Genomic DNA, 12,867 nt, shown 5'->3' on the forward strand with positions numbered 1-12,867 from the left:
GTTTGCTGCTTTTTATCCATTAATTATCTCAACTCTTGCTGAAATATTAAAGTGGTTGTTCGGTACTTTTACATAGATGGACTATTCTTAGGATAGGTCATCAATACCAGATCGGTGAAGGGGGGGACGGCACCCCTGCCGATCAGCTGTTGCCAATGCTGGGGCCGGCTGGAAGTGATCATATTCGGACCGGAACAGCAGAGCTTTGTCAACTGTATAATGGCTGCAACCTGGTACTGCACATCCGCCCCCATTCAACTAAAGTATTAGGGCACCTATGCATTTCTCTTACAGGAGCTTTTATGACCTCCCGTTCTAAATTCATAGGCATTAATATAGATTTGGTTCTCCTTTTGCAGCCAAAACAACTGCAACTCTTCTGGAAAGATTTTCTACAAGATTTTGGAGACATCTGTGGGAATTTTTACCCCATCATCCAGAAGCACATTTGTGAGGTCAGACCCTTATGTTGGGTAGAGGCCGAGCTCAAAATCTCCATTATAGGTGCTGGATGGAGTCGATCATATTCTCCCTCAAAACTCTCCCAACCATGTCTGTATGTACCTTTCCTTGGGTGCTGGGCACAGTCATGGGAAGCACAAAAGGGCCTTCCCGAAACTGTTCCCACAAAGTTGGAAGCTTCAATTGACCAAAATGTATTGCATGCTGAAGCATAAACTAGGGGGCCTGGAATGACCCCCTGAACAAACAAGCCAGTAGCATCATCCTTCCTCTACCAAGCCTTACATCTACACCTGGCACAATGTAGTCAGGTAGATAATGTTCTCCTTATATTAGACAAAACAAGACTTGTACCCAAAGTACGGTTCTACTGCTCCATCTTCATCTAATATTTGGTTTTGTGCTTGATGATATAAGGCTTGAATGTGAATCGCTGGCATCCCTGCATGCTTCCCCTTCCTCTCCCCAGCAGAGATGCTGGCATGCTCACTACCACGGCCGCTCTGCGGCATCTCCTGCTTAGGTTCCCAGGTCCCAGTACCCGGCAGCATGACATGCTCCCCGCTTCTTAAAGAGGCAGCCTGCGTTCTCTGGAAATGTCACCAGCCTATAGCTGGGAGGCATTAGGTATTTAAGGCACCCTCCCTTGTTGGGAGGTGCCTGAACAACTTCAGTATCTTGTATATTCCTAAGCTGTTAGTCTGTTGTAAGGACGCTGTTCCTGTATTCGTTCTGCGATCCTGCACCAGTACCTGTCCCGTGATCCTGAGCTCATCCTATCTGAACCAGCCATTCTGTCCGAACCTGAACCTGTTCTGTCTGTATAGGCATCAGTATTCATACCGCCAGTGATCCTGATTCTGTCCTGCCTGTCACTCCGAGTCCATACCTGCGTCCCTGACCCTTGGGCTCAGCTGCTGAAGTACCAGGGACTGCCTTGGAGTGGTACCTGGTGGCTACCTGCAGCTTAGCCAAACCTCACCATCAGAGGCTCTAGTGAAGAACCAGGTAGCCGGTTAGTTACGCCCCTCCAAGGTGAGCAGGACCCTTGGAGCAGTGGGTCCACACCCACCAGCGCGACTGACTGCTGCTGCTCAGTCCTGTAAATCCATGCCATGGTCACTTTTTGTGCTGACGTTAATGCCAAAACAGTTTTGTACTCTGCAGTTATGGGGTCAGTAGAGATTTGCAACTTTTTTGCACTCTTCTCCTAAGCACTCGGGGCCCCGTTCTCTAACTTTACATGGTCTTTGGTGGATAAGTTGATGAGGTTTTCGCTTTCAATAATACTACTTATAGGTGACCATGGAATAGTACAGAGGGAAGAAATTTCATGAAGTGACTTATTAAAATGGTTGGTATCCAATTATGCTGTAAAAAAATCGCAGGGTATGTTAACAAAGTATTATTTTAAGTGTGCATATATTTGTGCAACCAAAATATTTTAGTTCTTTACCTGATTTTTCCCGCCCGAAAAGATTTCAGTTTACTTTTCAGCGGATTTGTACAGATTACGAGCAACATTAAAGGTGGAAAAAGTTCTGACATTCTTCTTCTTGGTAGAATATTGTTTACTTGACAAAAACTTGGTATTTTATGGGATGTGTAGACTTTTATATCCAATATACATCTATTGAAAGCGTTATTTCCCATGGGATATCAGTAATCCTTTGGTTCGGGCAGCATAACTTTAACCTATTCTGCATTTTCCCCTTAGGCTTGGTAAAAATAATAATCTAAACAACGACATTAATAGAGATACCCCAATATATTTCTATGTTTTAACATTGGTTTCCTCACATTTGCACCTCACGTTCCTCAGCCGAGTGCAGGCTCCATCAGCGCCAGGTTCTTACTCTTCAGAAAATGTGTCAGAGAAACATGTCAGAAAAATACAGACAGAATTAATGAGCTATTAATTTGTGAGCACAGACAGTTTATGTGTAAACCTTCATGATTTCTGACAGCTGGTATCTGACCAGAAGCCAGAAATAAATAGTGTATGGAGCAGAACAGGAGTATTACTGAAAATATAGACTGCAAAGCATCCAGCCGGCTTCTCCTTGCCCCGCTTCAGTTGATTGATTGATCTCTCTGCCAATCAACCTATGACTAGTCAGGTCATTACATAATTTCTGTCCGGCTTTACAACTAGGGAGGGACCTATCAATCACCTGGAGCGGGGCAGGGAGAAGTCAACCAAGGTCTGCGTAAGACTAGTCTGGTCATTACTTATAGTTTCTTTCCGGCTTTACAACTAGGGAGGGACTTGTCAATCTAGAGCGGGGTGGGGAGAAGTTAGCCAAGGTCTGTGTAGGACTAGTCTGGTCATTAATTACAGTTCTTGTATGGCTTTACAAGCTAGGGAGAGACATGTCAATCAAATAGAGTTGGGGAGAGAGATGTCAGCCAAGGTCTGCGTAGGACTAGTCTAGTCTATACTTATAGTCCTTGTCCAGCTTTACAAGCTTGGGAGAGACATGTCAGTCACATAGAGCTGGGGAGACAGAAGTCAGCCAAGGTCTGCGTAGGGCTAGTCTGGTCATTACTTATAGTTTCTGTCCGGCTTTACAACTAGGAAGGGACCTGTCTATCTCCTGGAGTGGGGCAGGGAAAAGTCAGCCAAGGTCTGTGTAGGACTAGTCTGGTCATTACTTATAGTCCTTGTCCGGCTTTACAAGCTAGGGAGAGACATGTCAGTCACATAGAGCTGGGCAGAGAGAAGTCAGCAAAGGTCGACGTAGGACTAGTCTCGTCATTACTTATAGTTTCTGTCTGGCTTTACAAGCTAGGGAAAGACACGTCAGTCACATAGAGCTGGGGGGAGAGAAGTCAGCCAAGGTCGGCATAGGACTAGTCTCGTCATTACTTATAGTTTCTGTCTGGCTTTACAAGCTAGGGAGAGACATGTCAGTCAAGTAGAGCTGGGGAGAGAGAAATCAGCCAAGGTTTGTGTAGGGCTAATCAGGTCATTGTAGTTTCTGTCCAACTTTCAGGGAGACCTGTCAGTCATCTGGAGCCAGGTGGGGAGAAGTCAGTCGATGTCTGAACCAGACTAGTCAGGTCTCTACTTATAGTCCCTGACTATACAAGCTACAGGGAGACCTGTCAGTCAACTGGAGCGGGGTTGGGAGAAGTCAGGCAGGGGCTGCGTAGGACTAGTCAGGTTTTTACTTGTAGTCTCTATCCAGCTTTACAAACTAGGGTGAGACCTGTCAATCAAATGGAGCTGGGGAGGAAGAAGTCAGCCGAGGTCCGCACCGGACTAGTCAGATCTCTCACTAAATTTCCCAGCAGACCTTTCAAACTATGTTTCATCCGACATGCCGTGTGGCAGCATGAATTTAGCGTTACGTTTCCGCTTCTTACCATTTTCTTACAATTTGCAAAAAGCTCATATAACAACTTTAATTTTTGGAGGATGGTGTTCCTCTTAGGCTGGTTTCACATTAGCGTTTTTAAACGCAGCGTTTTAAACGCAAACGCATGTGGTAAAAAATGCGTTTAAACGCGTTTAAACGCTACGTTTTTTTGACGCATGCATTTTTGCATGTTTTAACACAAACGCTGCGTTTTGACCCGTTTGCATGCGTTTTTCCTGCGTTTGCGTTTTTGAAACGCATGATGAGAAGTGTGTGACAGCTGCCAATCATCAAAATCAACTAGAAAACCCACTATAAACAGAAATAGCCAGGGTTAGGGTTAGGATCCCTAGTAACCCTAGGGATCCTAACTATAACCCTAACCCTAGGGATCCTAACCCTAACCCTAGGATCCCTAGTAACCCTAGGGATCCTAACCCTAACCCTAGGGATCCTAACCCCAACCCTAGGGATCCTAACCCTAACCCTAAGGTTAGGATCCCTAGGGTTAGGGTTAGGATCCCTAGGGTTAGGGTTGGGGGGTGGCTTATCAGTGTGTATTCTTGTGTTTTACTATTAAAACGCATGCATTTAAAAACGCAAACGCATGTGCTTAAAAACGCATGCATTTACATAGACATCAATACATTTTTTTGCCGCGAAAAAACGCCGCTAGAAATTACTACATGTTGCATTTCTGCAACAAAACGCATGCATAGAAACGACGCATGCGTCGTCAAAATGCGGCAAAACGCACGCATGCGTTTTTAATGTTAAGTATAGGAAAAAAACGCATGCGTTTTTTGCGTTTTTTTGCGCTACAACGCCAAAAAAAAAACGCAAATGTGAAACCAGCCTTATATGATCGATACAATTGAAATTTTTCCATCCACTTTTTTTTACTGCCTTATATAATTTAGAAATTACTAATATTCATTGAGAAAAGACTCCATGCAGCGAACGCCAAAACCAAGTGATGAAACCACGGTCTAATCCTAATTAGACCACCATTTATGGCTTTTCTCCTCCATACCTGGTGCTAAACCAATGCCCTTATTTTTACCCAGGATATTTGGTCTGAGTTTGAGTATTTTTAATCTTCTTTCTTCTCCTCTGTCTTCAGTTCAATGGCAATTCTGCCGTTTTACTGAAAACTTAAAGTGGTTATGTGGGACTGACGACGGGGATCCTATGGGACTGACAACGGGGGTCCTAGAGTTGTAAAGTGTAGTAGTTAGTCTTCCATTCTAAGTCCGCTGTCAGATACGATTTCATCTCTAAGTTTGGGCTAGTTCTTGCTGATCATGGACGAGGGGGACTTGCTTCTATTAACTCAGCTCTATTTCTAAATCTTGCAACTTCTATAATAGCATTTCTTAAGGTATCCTTTAGTGATGAGCGAACGTGCTGCGATAAGGTGTGTGTGTGCAAACCGGGTGTCTTTGGTGTGCTCGAAAAGTATGTTCGCGACCAAGCGGCTGCATGTGTTCAACAGCCTGTTGGTTAGGCAATCCCAGCATGTGTTGCGGCTGTCGAACAGCCGTTAGACATGCAGCCGTAGAGACTCAAACATATTTTTCGAGCACGCCAAATAAACTCGGTTAGCACCTGGTACAGCCGCAAGATATGCAGCAGCGGGGACTCGAACATATTATTCGAGCACTCCGAAGTCACTCGGTTAGCACCCGGGACAGCCACGAGATATGCAGCAGCAGGAACTCGAACATATTATTCGAGCACTCCGAAGTAGCTCGGTTAGCACCTGGGACAGCCGCAAGATATGCAGCAGCGGGGACTCAAACATATTATTCGAGCACTCCGAAGTCACTCGGTTAGCACCCGGGACAGCCACGAGATATGCAGCAGCAGGGACTCGAACATATTATTCGAGCACTCCGAAGTCACTCGGTTAGCACCCGGGACAGCCGCGAGATATGCAGCAGCGGGGACTCGAACATATTATTCGAGCACTCCAAAGCAACTCGGTTAGCACCTGGGACAGCTGCGAGACATGCAGCAGCAGGGACTTGAACATATTATTCGAGCACTCCGAAGACACTCAGTTAGCACCCGGGACAGCCACGAGATATGCAGCAGCGGGGACTCGAACATATTATTCGAGCACTCCGAAGTCACTCGGTTAGCACCCGGGACAGCCGCGAGATATGCAGCAGCGGGGACTCAAACATATTATTCGAGCACTCCAAAGTAACTCGGTTAGCACCTGGGACAGCCGCGAGACATGCAGCAGCAGGGACTTGAACATATTATTTGAGCACTCCGAAGACACTCGGTTAGCACCCGGGACAGCCACGAGATATGCAGCAGTGGGGACTCGAACATATTATTCGAGCACTCCGAAGTAACTCGGTTAGCACCTGGGACAGCCGCAAGATATGCAGCAGCGGGGACTCGAACATATTATTCGAGCACTCCGAAGTAACTCGGTTAGCACCTGGGACAGCCGCAAGATATGCAGCAGCGGGGACTCGAACATATTATTCGAGCACTCCGAAGTCACTCGGTTAGCACCCGGGACAGCCGCGAGACATGCAGCAGTGGGGACTCGAACATATTATTCGAGCACTCCGAAGACACTCGGTTAGCACCTGAGACAGCCGCGAGACATGCAGCAGCCGGGACTTGAACATATTATTCGAGCGCTCCGAAGACACTCGGTTAGAACCCGGGACAGCCGCGAGACATGCAGCAGCGGGGACTCGAACATATTATTCGAGCACTCCAAAGTCACTTGGTTAGCACCCGGGACAGACACGAGACATGCAGCAGCAGGGTCTCGAACATATTATTCGAGCACGCCGAAGACACTCGGTTGGTACCCGAGTCAGCTGCGAGATATGCAGCAGCGGGGACTCAAACATATTATTCGAGCACTCCGAAGACACTCGGTTAGCACCTGAGACAGCCGCGAGACATGCAGCAGCAGAGACTCGAACATAGTGATTCATTAGTTCTTCCAGAGTCTAAATATTTCTATTCGATTTCTCCAGTCCTTTTTGCTCCCATGTAGACAAATTATCTGTAAGTTTTTTAATGACTTATTGTTTTGACCTTTCCATAATCAACTACTTTGTACAGTCTGCAGGTACGTGCATGTGCTGGACAGGATGAATGATCTGTTGCATTGATCAATTAGTCAAAGTTGTTGCTACTTCGAAAATTTATAATAGGGTCTTAGGACGTCTTCTTCTGAAGGATTGTTCTCTCAGAGATGTAAATACTATTAAGCAGTATATGAGCGAATCCAGACGGAAAATAACTATTTATTCCATTCATTTGTGTTATCAGCCAAAAATGTTTGTAGATTGGAACATATGACTTATAATTGTGTGTGACGAATTACAGTGTTCCAGTAAGAAAACCATTAGATAGTGGATGAAGCAACGAGTAGATGCCATAATGTGACAAAGGAGCCAGTATGGAAAACCGTGTACAAGACTGACCCCAAACAAACGAGTCTCCGCTCTTTTCTGGGGGTTCACAAAGAGAGAATCGTTAAACCTCACTCAGAGACTTGTCCAGTCATCTTGCCTTTCTTAACCCCTTCAAGACCCAGCCTATTTTGACCTTAAAGACCTTGCCTTTTTTTGCAATTCTGACCAGTGTCCCTTTATGAGGTAATAACTCAGGAACGCTTCAACGGATCCTAGCGGTTCTGAGATTGTTTTTTCGTGACATATTGGGCTTCATGTTAGTGGTAAATTTAGGTCAATAAATTCTGCATTTATTTGTGATAAACACGGAAATTTGGCGAAAATTTTGAAAATTTCGCAATTTTCACATTTTGAATTTTTATTCTGTTAAACCAGAGAGATATGTGACACAAAATAGTTAATAAATAACATTTCCCACATGTTTACTTTACATCAGCACAATTTTGGAAACAAAATTTTTTTTTGTTAGGAAGTTATAAGGGTTAAAATTCGACCAGCGATTTGTCATTTTTACAACGAAATTTACAAAACCATTTTTTTTAGGGACCACCTCACATTTGAAGTCAGTTTGAGGGGTCTATTTGGCTGAAAATACCCAAAAGTGACACCATTCTAAAAACTGCACCCCTCAAGGTACTCAAAACCACATTCAAGAAGTTTATTAACCCTTCAGGTGCTTCACAGCAGCAGAAGCAACATGGAAGGAAAAAATGAACATTTAACTTTTTAGTCACAAAAATTATCTTTTAGCAACAATTTTTTTATTTTCCCAATGGTAAAAGGAGAAACTGAACCACGAAAGTTGTTGTCCAATTTGTTCTGAGTACGCTGATACCTCATATGTGGGGGTAAACCACTGTTTTGGCGCACGGCAGGGCTTGGAAGGGAAGGAGCGCCATTTGACTTTTTGAATCAAAAATTGGCTCCACTCTTTAGCGGACACCATGTCACGTTTGGAGAGCCCCCATGTGCCTAAAAATTGGAGCTCCCCCACAAGTGACCCCATTTTGGAAACTAGACGCCCCAAGGAACTTATCTAGATGCATAGTGAGCACTTTGAACCCCCAGGTGCTTCACAAATTGATCCGTAAAAATGAAAAAGTACTTTTTTTTCACAAAAAAATTCTTTTAGCCTCAATTTTTTCATTTTCACATGGGCAACAGGATAAAATGGATCCTAAAATGTGTTGGGCAATTTCTCCTGAGTACACCAATACCTCACATGTGGAGGTAAACCACTGTTTGGGCACATGGTAAGGCTCGGAAGGGAAGGAGCGCCATTTGACTTTTTGAATGAAAAATTATTTCCATCGTTAGCGGACACCATGTCGCGTTTGGATAGCTCCTGTGTGCCTAAACATTGGCGCTCCCCCACAAGTGACCCCATTTTGGAAACTAGACCCCCCAAGGAACTAATTTAGATGCCTAGTGAGCACTTTAAACCCTCAGGTGCTTCACAAATTGATCTGTAAAAATGAAAAAGTAATTTTTTTTCACAAAAAAATTCTTTTCGCCTCAATTTTTTCATTTTCACATGGGCAGTAGGATAAAATGGATCATAAAATTTGTTGGGCAATTTCTCCCGAGTACGCCGATACCTCATATGTGGGGGTAAACCACTGTTTGGGCACTCGGCAGGGCTCGGAAGAGAAGGCGTGCCATTTGACTTTTTGAATGGAAAATTAGCTCCAATTGTTAGCGGACACCATGTCGCGTTTGGAGAGCCCCTGTGTGCCTAAACATTGGAGCTCCTGCACAAGTGACCCCATTTTGGAAACTAGACCTCCCAGGGAACTTATCTAGATGCATATTGAGCACTTTAAACCCCCAGGTGCTTCACAGAAGTTTATAACGCAGAGCCATGAAAATAAAAAATAATTTTTCTTTCCTCAAAAATGATTTTTTAGCCTGGAATTTCCTATTTTGCCAAGGATAATAGGAGAAATTGGACCCCAAATATTGTTGTCCAGTTTGTCCTGAGTACGCTGATACCCCATATGTGGGGGTAAACCACTGTTTGGGCGCACGGCAGGGCTCGGAAGGGATGGCACGCCATTTGGCTTTTTAAATGGAAAATTAGCTCCAATCATTAGCGGACACCATGTCACGTTTGGAGAGCCCCTGTGTGCCTAAACATTGGAGATCCCCCAGAAATGACACCATTTTAGAAACTAGACCCCCAAAGGAACTAATCTAGATGTGTGGTGAGGACTTTGAACCCCCAAGTGCTTCACAGAAGTTTATAACGCAGAGCCATGAAAATAAAAAAAAAAATTATTTTCTCAAAAATGATCTTTTAGCCTGCAATTTTTTATTTTCCCAAGGGTAACAGGAGAAATTTGACCCCAAAAGTTGTTGTCCAGTTTCTCCTGAGTACGCTGATACCCCATATGTGGGGGTAAATCACTGTTTGGGCACATGCCGGGGCTCGGAAGTGAAGTAGTGACGTTTTGAAATGCAGACTTTGATGGAATGCTCTGTGGGCGTCACGTTGCGTTTGCAGAGCCCCTGATGTGGCTTAACAGTAGAAACCCCCCACAAGTGACCCCATTTTGGAAACTAGACCCCCAAAGGAACTTATCTAGATGTGTGGTGAGCACTTTGAACCCCCAAGTGCTTCATAGAAGTTTATAATGCAGAGCCGTGAAAATAATAAATACATTTTTTTTCCTCAAAAATAATTATTTAGCCCAGAATTTTTTAATTTTCCCAAGGGTAACAGGAGAAATTTGACCCCAATATTTGTTGTCCAGTTTCTCCTGAGTACGGTGATACCCCATATGTGGGGGTAAACTACTGTTTGGGCACATGCCGGGGCTTGGAATTGAAGTAGTGACGTTTTGAAATGCAGACTTTGATGGAATGCTCTGCGGGCGTCACGTTGCGTTTGCAGAGCCCCTGATGTGCCTAAACAGTAGAAACCCCCCACAAGTGACCCCATTTTGGAAACTAGACCCTGAAAGGAACTTATCTAGATGTGTGGTGAGCACTTTGAACCCCCAAGTGCTTCATAGAAGTTTATAATGCAGAGCCGTGAAAATAATAAATACGTTTTCTTTCCTCAAAAATAATTATTTAGCCCAGAATTTTTTATTTTCCCAAGGGTTACAGGAGAAATTGGACCGCAAAAGTTGTTGTCCAGTTTCTCCTGAGTACGCTGATACCCCATATGTGGGGGTAAACCACTGTTTGGGCACACGTCGGGGTTCAGAAGGGAAGTAGTGACTTTTGAAATGCAGACTTTGATGGAATGGTCTGCGGGTGTCACGTTGCGTTTGCAGAGCCCCTGGTGTGCCTAAACAGTAGAAACCCCCCACAAGTGACCCCATTTTAGAAACTAGACCCCCCAAGGAACTTATCTAGATATGTGGTGAGCACTTTGAACCCCCAAGTGCTTCACAGACGTTTACAACGCAGAGCCGTGAAAATAAAAAATCATTTTTCTTTCCTCAAAAATTATGTTTTAGCAAGCATTTTTTTAGATTCACAAGGGTAACAGGAGAAATTGGACCCCAGTAATTGTTGCGCAGTTTGTCCTGAGTATGCTGGTACCCCATATGTGGGGGTAAACCACTGTTTGGGCACACGTCAGGGCTCGGAAGTGAGGGAGCACCATTTGACTTTTTGAATACGAGATTGGCTGGAATCAATGGTGGCGCCATGTTGCGTTTGGAGACCCCCTGATGTGCCTAAACAGTGGAAACCCCTCAATTCTAACTCCAACACTAACCCCAACACACCCCTAACCCTAATCCCAACTGTAGCCATAACCCTAATCACAACCCTAACCCCAACACACCCCTAACCACAACACTAACCCCAACACACCCCTAACCCTAACCACAACCCTAATTCCAACCCTAACCCTAACCCTAAGGCTATGTGCCCACGTTGCGGATTCGTGTGAGATATTTCCGCACCATTTTTGAAAAATCTGCGGGTAAAAGGCACTGTGTTTTACCTGCGGATTTTCCTCGGATTTCCAGTGTTTTTTGTGCGGATTTCACCTGCGGATTCCTATTGAGGAACAGGTGTAAAACGCCGCGGAATCCGCACAAAGAATTGACATGCTGCGGAAAATACAACGCAGCGTTCCCGCGCGGTATTTTCCGCACCATGGGCACAGCGGATTTGGTTTTTCATATGTTTACATGGTACTGTAAACCTGATGGAACACTGCTGCGAATCCGCAGCCAAATCTGCACCGTGTGCACATAGCCTAATTCTAAAGGTATGTGCACACGCTGCGGAAAAGGCTGCGGATCCGCATCAGTTTCCCATGAGTTTACAGTTCAATGTAAACCTACGGGAAACAAAAATCGCTGTGCCCATGCTGCGGAAAAACTGCACGGAAACGCAGCGGTTTACATTCCGCAGCATGTCACTTCTTTGTGCGGATTCCGCAGCGGTTTTACAACTGCTCCAATAGAAAATCGCAATTGTAAAACCGCAGTGAAATGCGCAGAAAAAAACGCGGTAAATCCGCCATAAATCCGCAGCGGTTTAGCACTGCGGATTTATCAAATCCGCAGCGGAAAAATCCGCAGAGGACCAGAATACGTGTGCACATTCCTAACCCTAACCCTAACCCTACCCCTAACCCTACCCCTAACCCTACCCCTAACCCTACCCCTAACCCTAACCCTACCCCTAACCCTACCCCTAGCCCTAACCCTACCCCTAACCCTAACCCTAACCCTATTCTAACATTAGTGGAAAAAAAAAATTTCTTTATTTTTTTATTGTCCCTACCTATGGGGGTGACAAAGGGGGGGGGGGGGTCATTTATTATTTTTTTTATTTTGATCACTGAGATAGATTATATCTCAGTGATCAAAATGCACTTTGGAACGAATCTGCCGGCCGGCAGATTCGGCGGGCGCACTGCGCATGCGCCCGCCATTTTGGAAGATGGCGGCGCCCGGGAGAAGACGGACGGGACCACGGCTGGATCGGTAAGTATGATAGGGTGGGGGGGGGGACCACGGGGGGGGGGATCGGAGCACGGGGGGGGAATCGGAGCGCGGGAGGGGTGGAACGGAGCGCGGGGGGCGTGGAACGGAGCGCGGGGGGCGTGGAACGGAGCACGGGGGGGCTGGAACGGAGCACGGGGGGTGGAACGGAGCACGGGGGGGGGGGTGGATCGGAGTGCAGGGGGGGTGATTGGAGCACGGGGGGGTGATTGGAGCACGGGGGGAGCGGACACGAGCACGGGGGGGAGCGGAGCACTGGACGGAGGGGAGCCGGAGCAGTGTACCGGCCAGATCGGGGGGGTGGGGGGGCGATCGGAGGGGTGGGGTGGGGGCACACTAGTATTTCCAGCCATGGCCGATGATATTGCAGCATCGGCCATGGCTGGATTGTAATATTTCACCCGTTATAATGGGTGAAATATTACAAATCGCTCTGATTGGCAGTTTCACTTTCAACAGCCAATCAGAGCGATCTTAGCCACGAGGGGGTGAAGCCACCCCCCCCTGGGCTAAACTACCACTCCCCCTGTCCCTGCAGATCGGGTGAAATGGGAGTTAACCCTTTCACCCGGTCTGCAGGGACGCGATCTTTCCATGACGCCGCATAGGCGTCAT

Source organism: Ranitomeya imitator, chromosome 4 (assembly GCF_032444005.1).
Source record: "Ranitomeya imitator isolate aRanImi1 chromosome 4, aRanImi1.pri, whole genome shotgun sequence".
Taxonomy (NCBI): domain Eukaryota; kingdom Metazoa; phylum Chordata; class Amphibia; order Anura; family Dendrobatidae; genus Ranitomeya; species Ranitomeya imitator.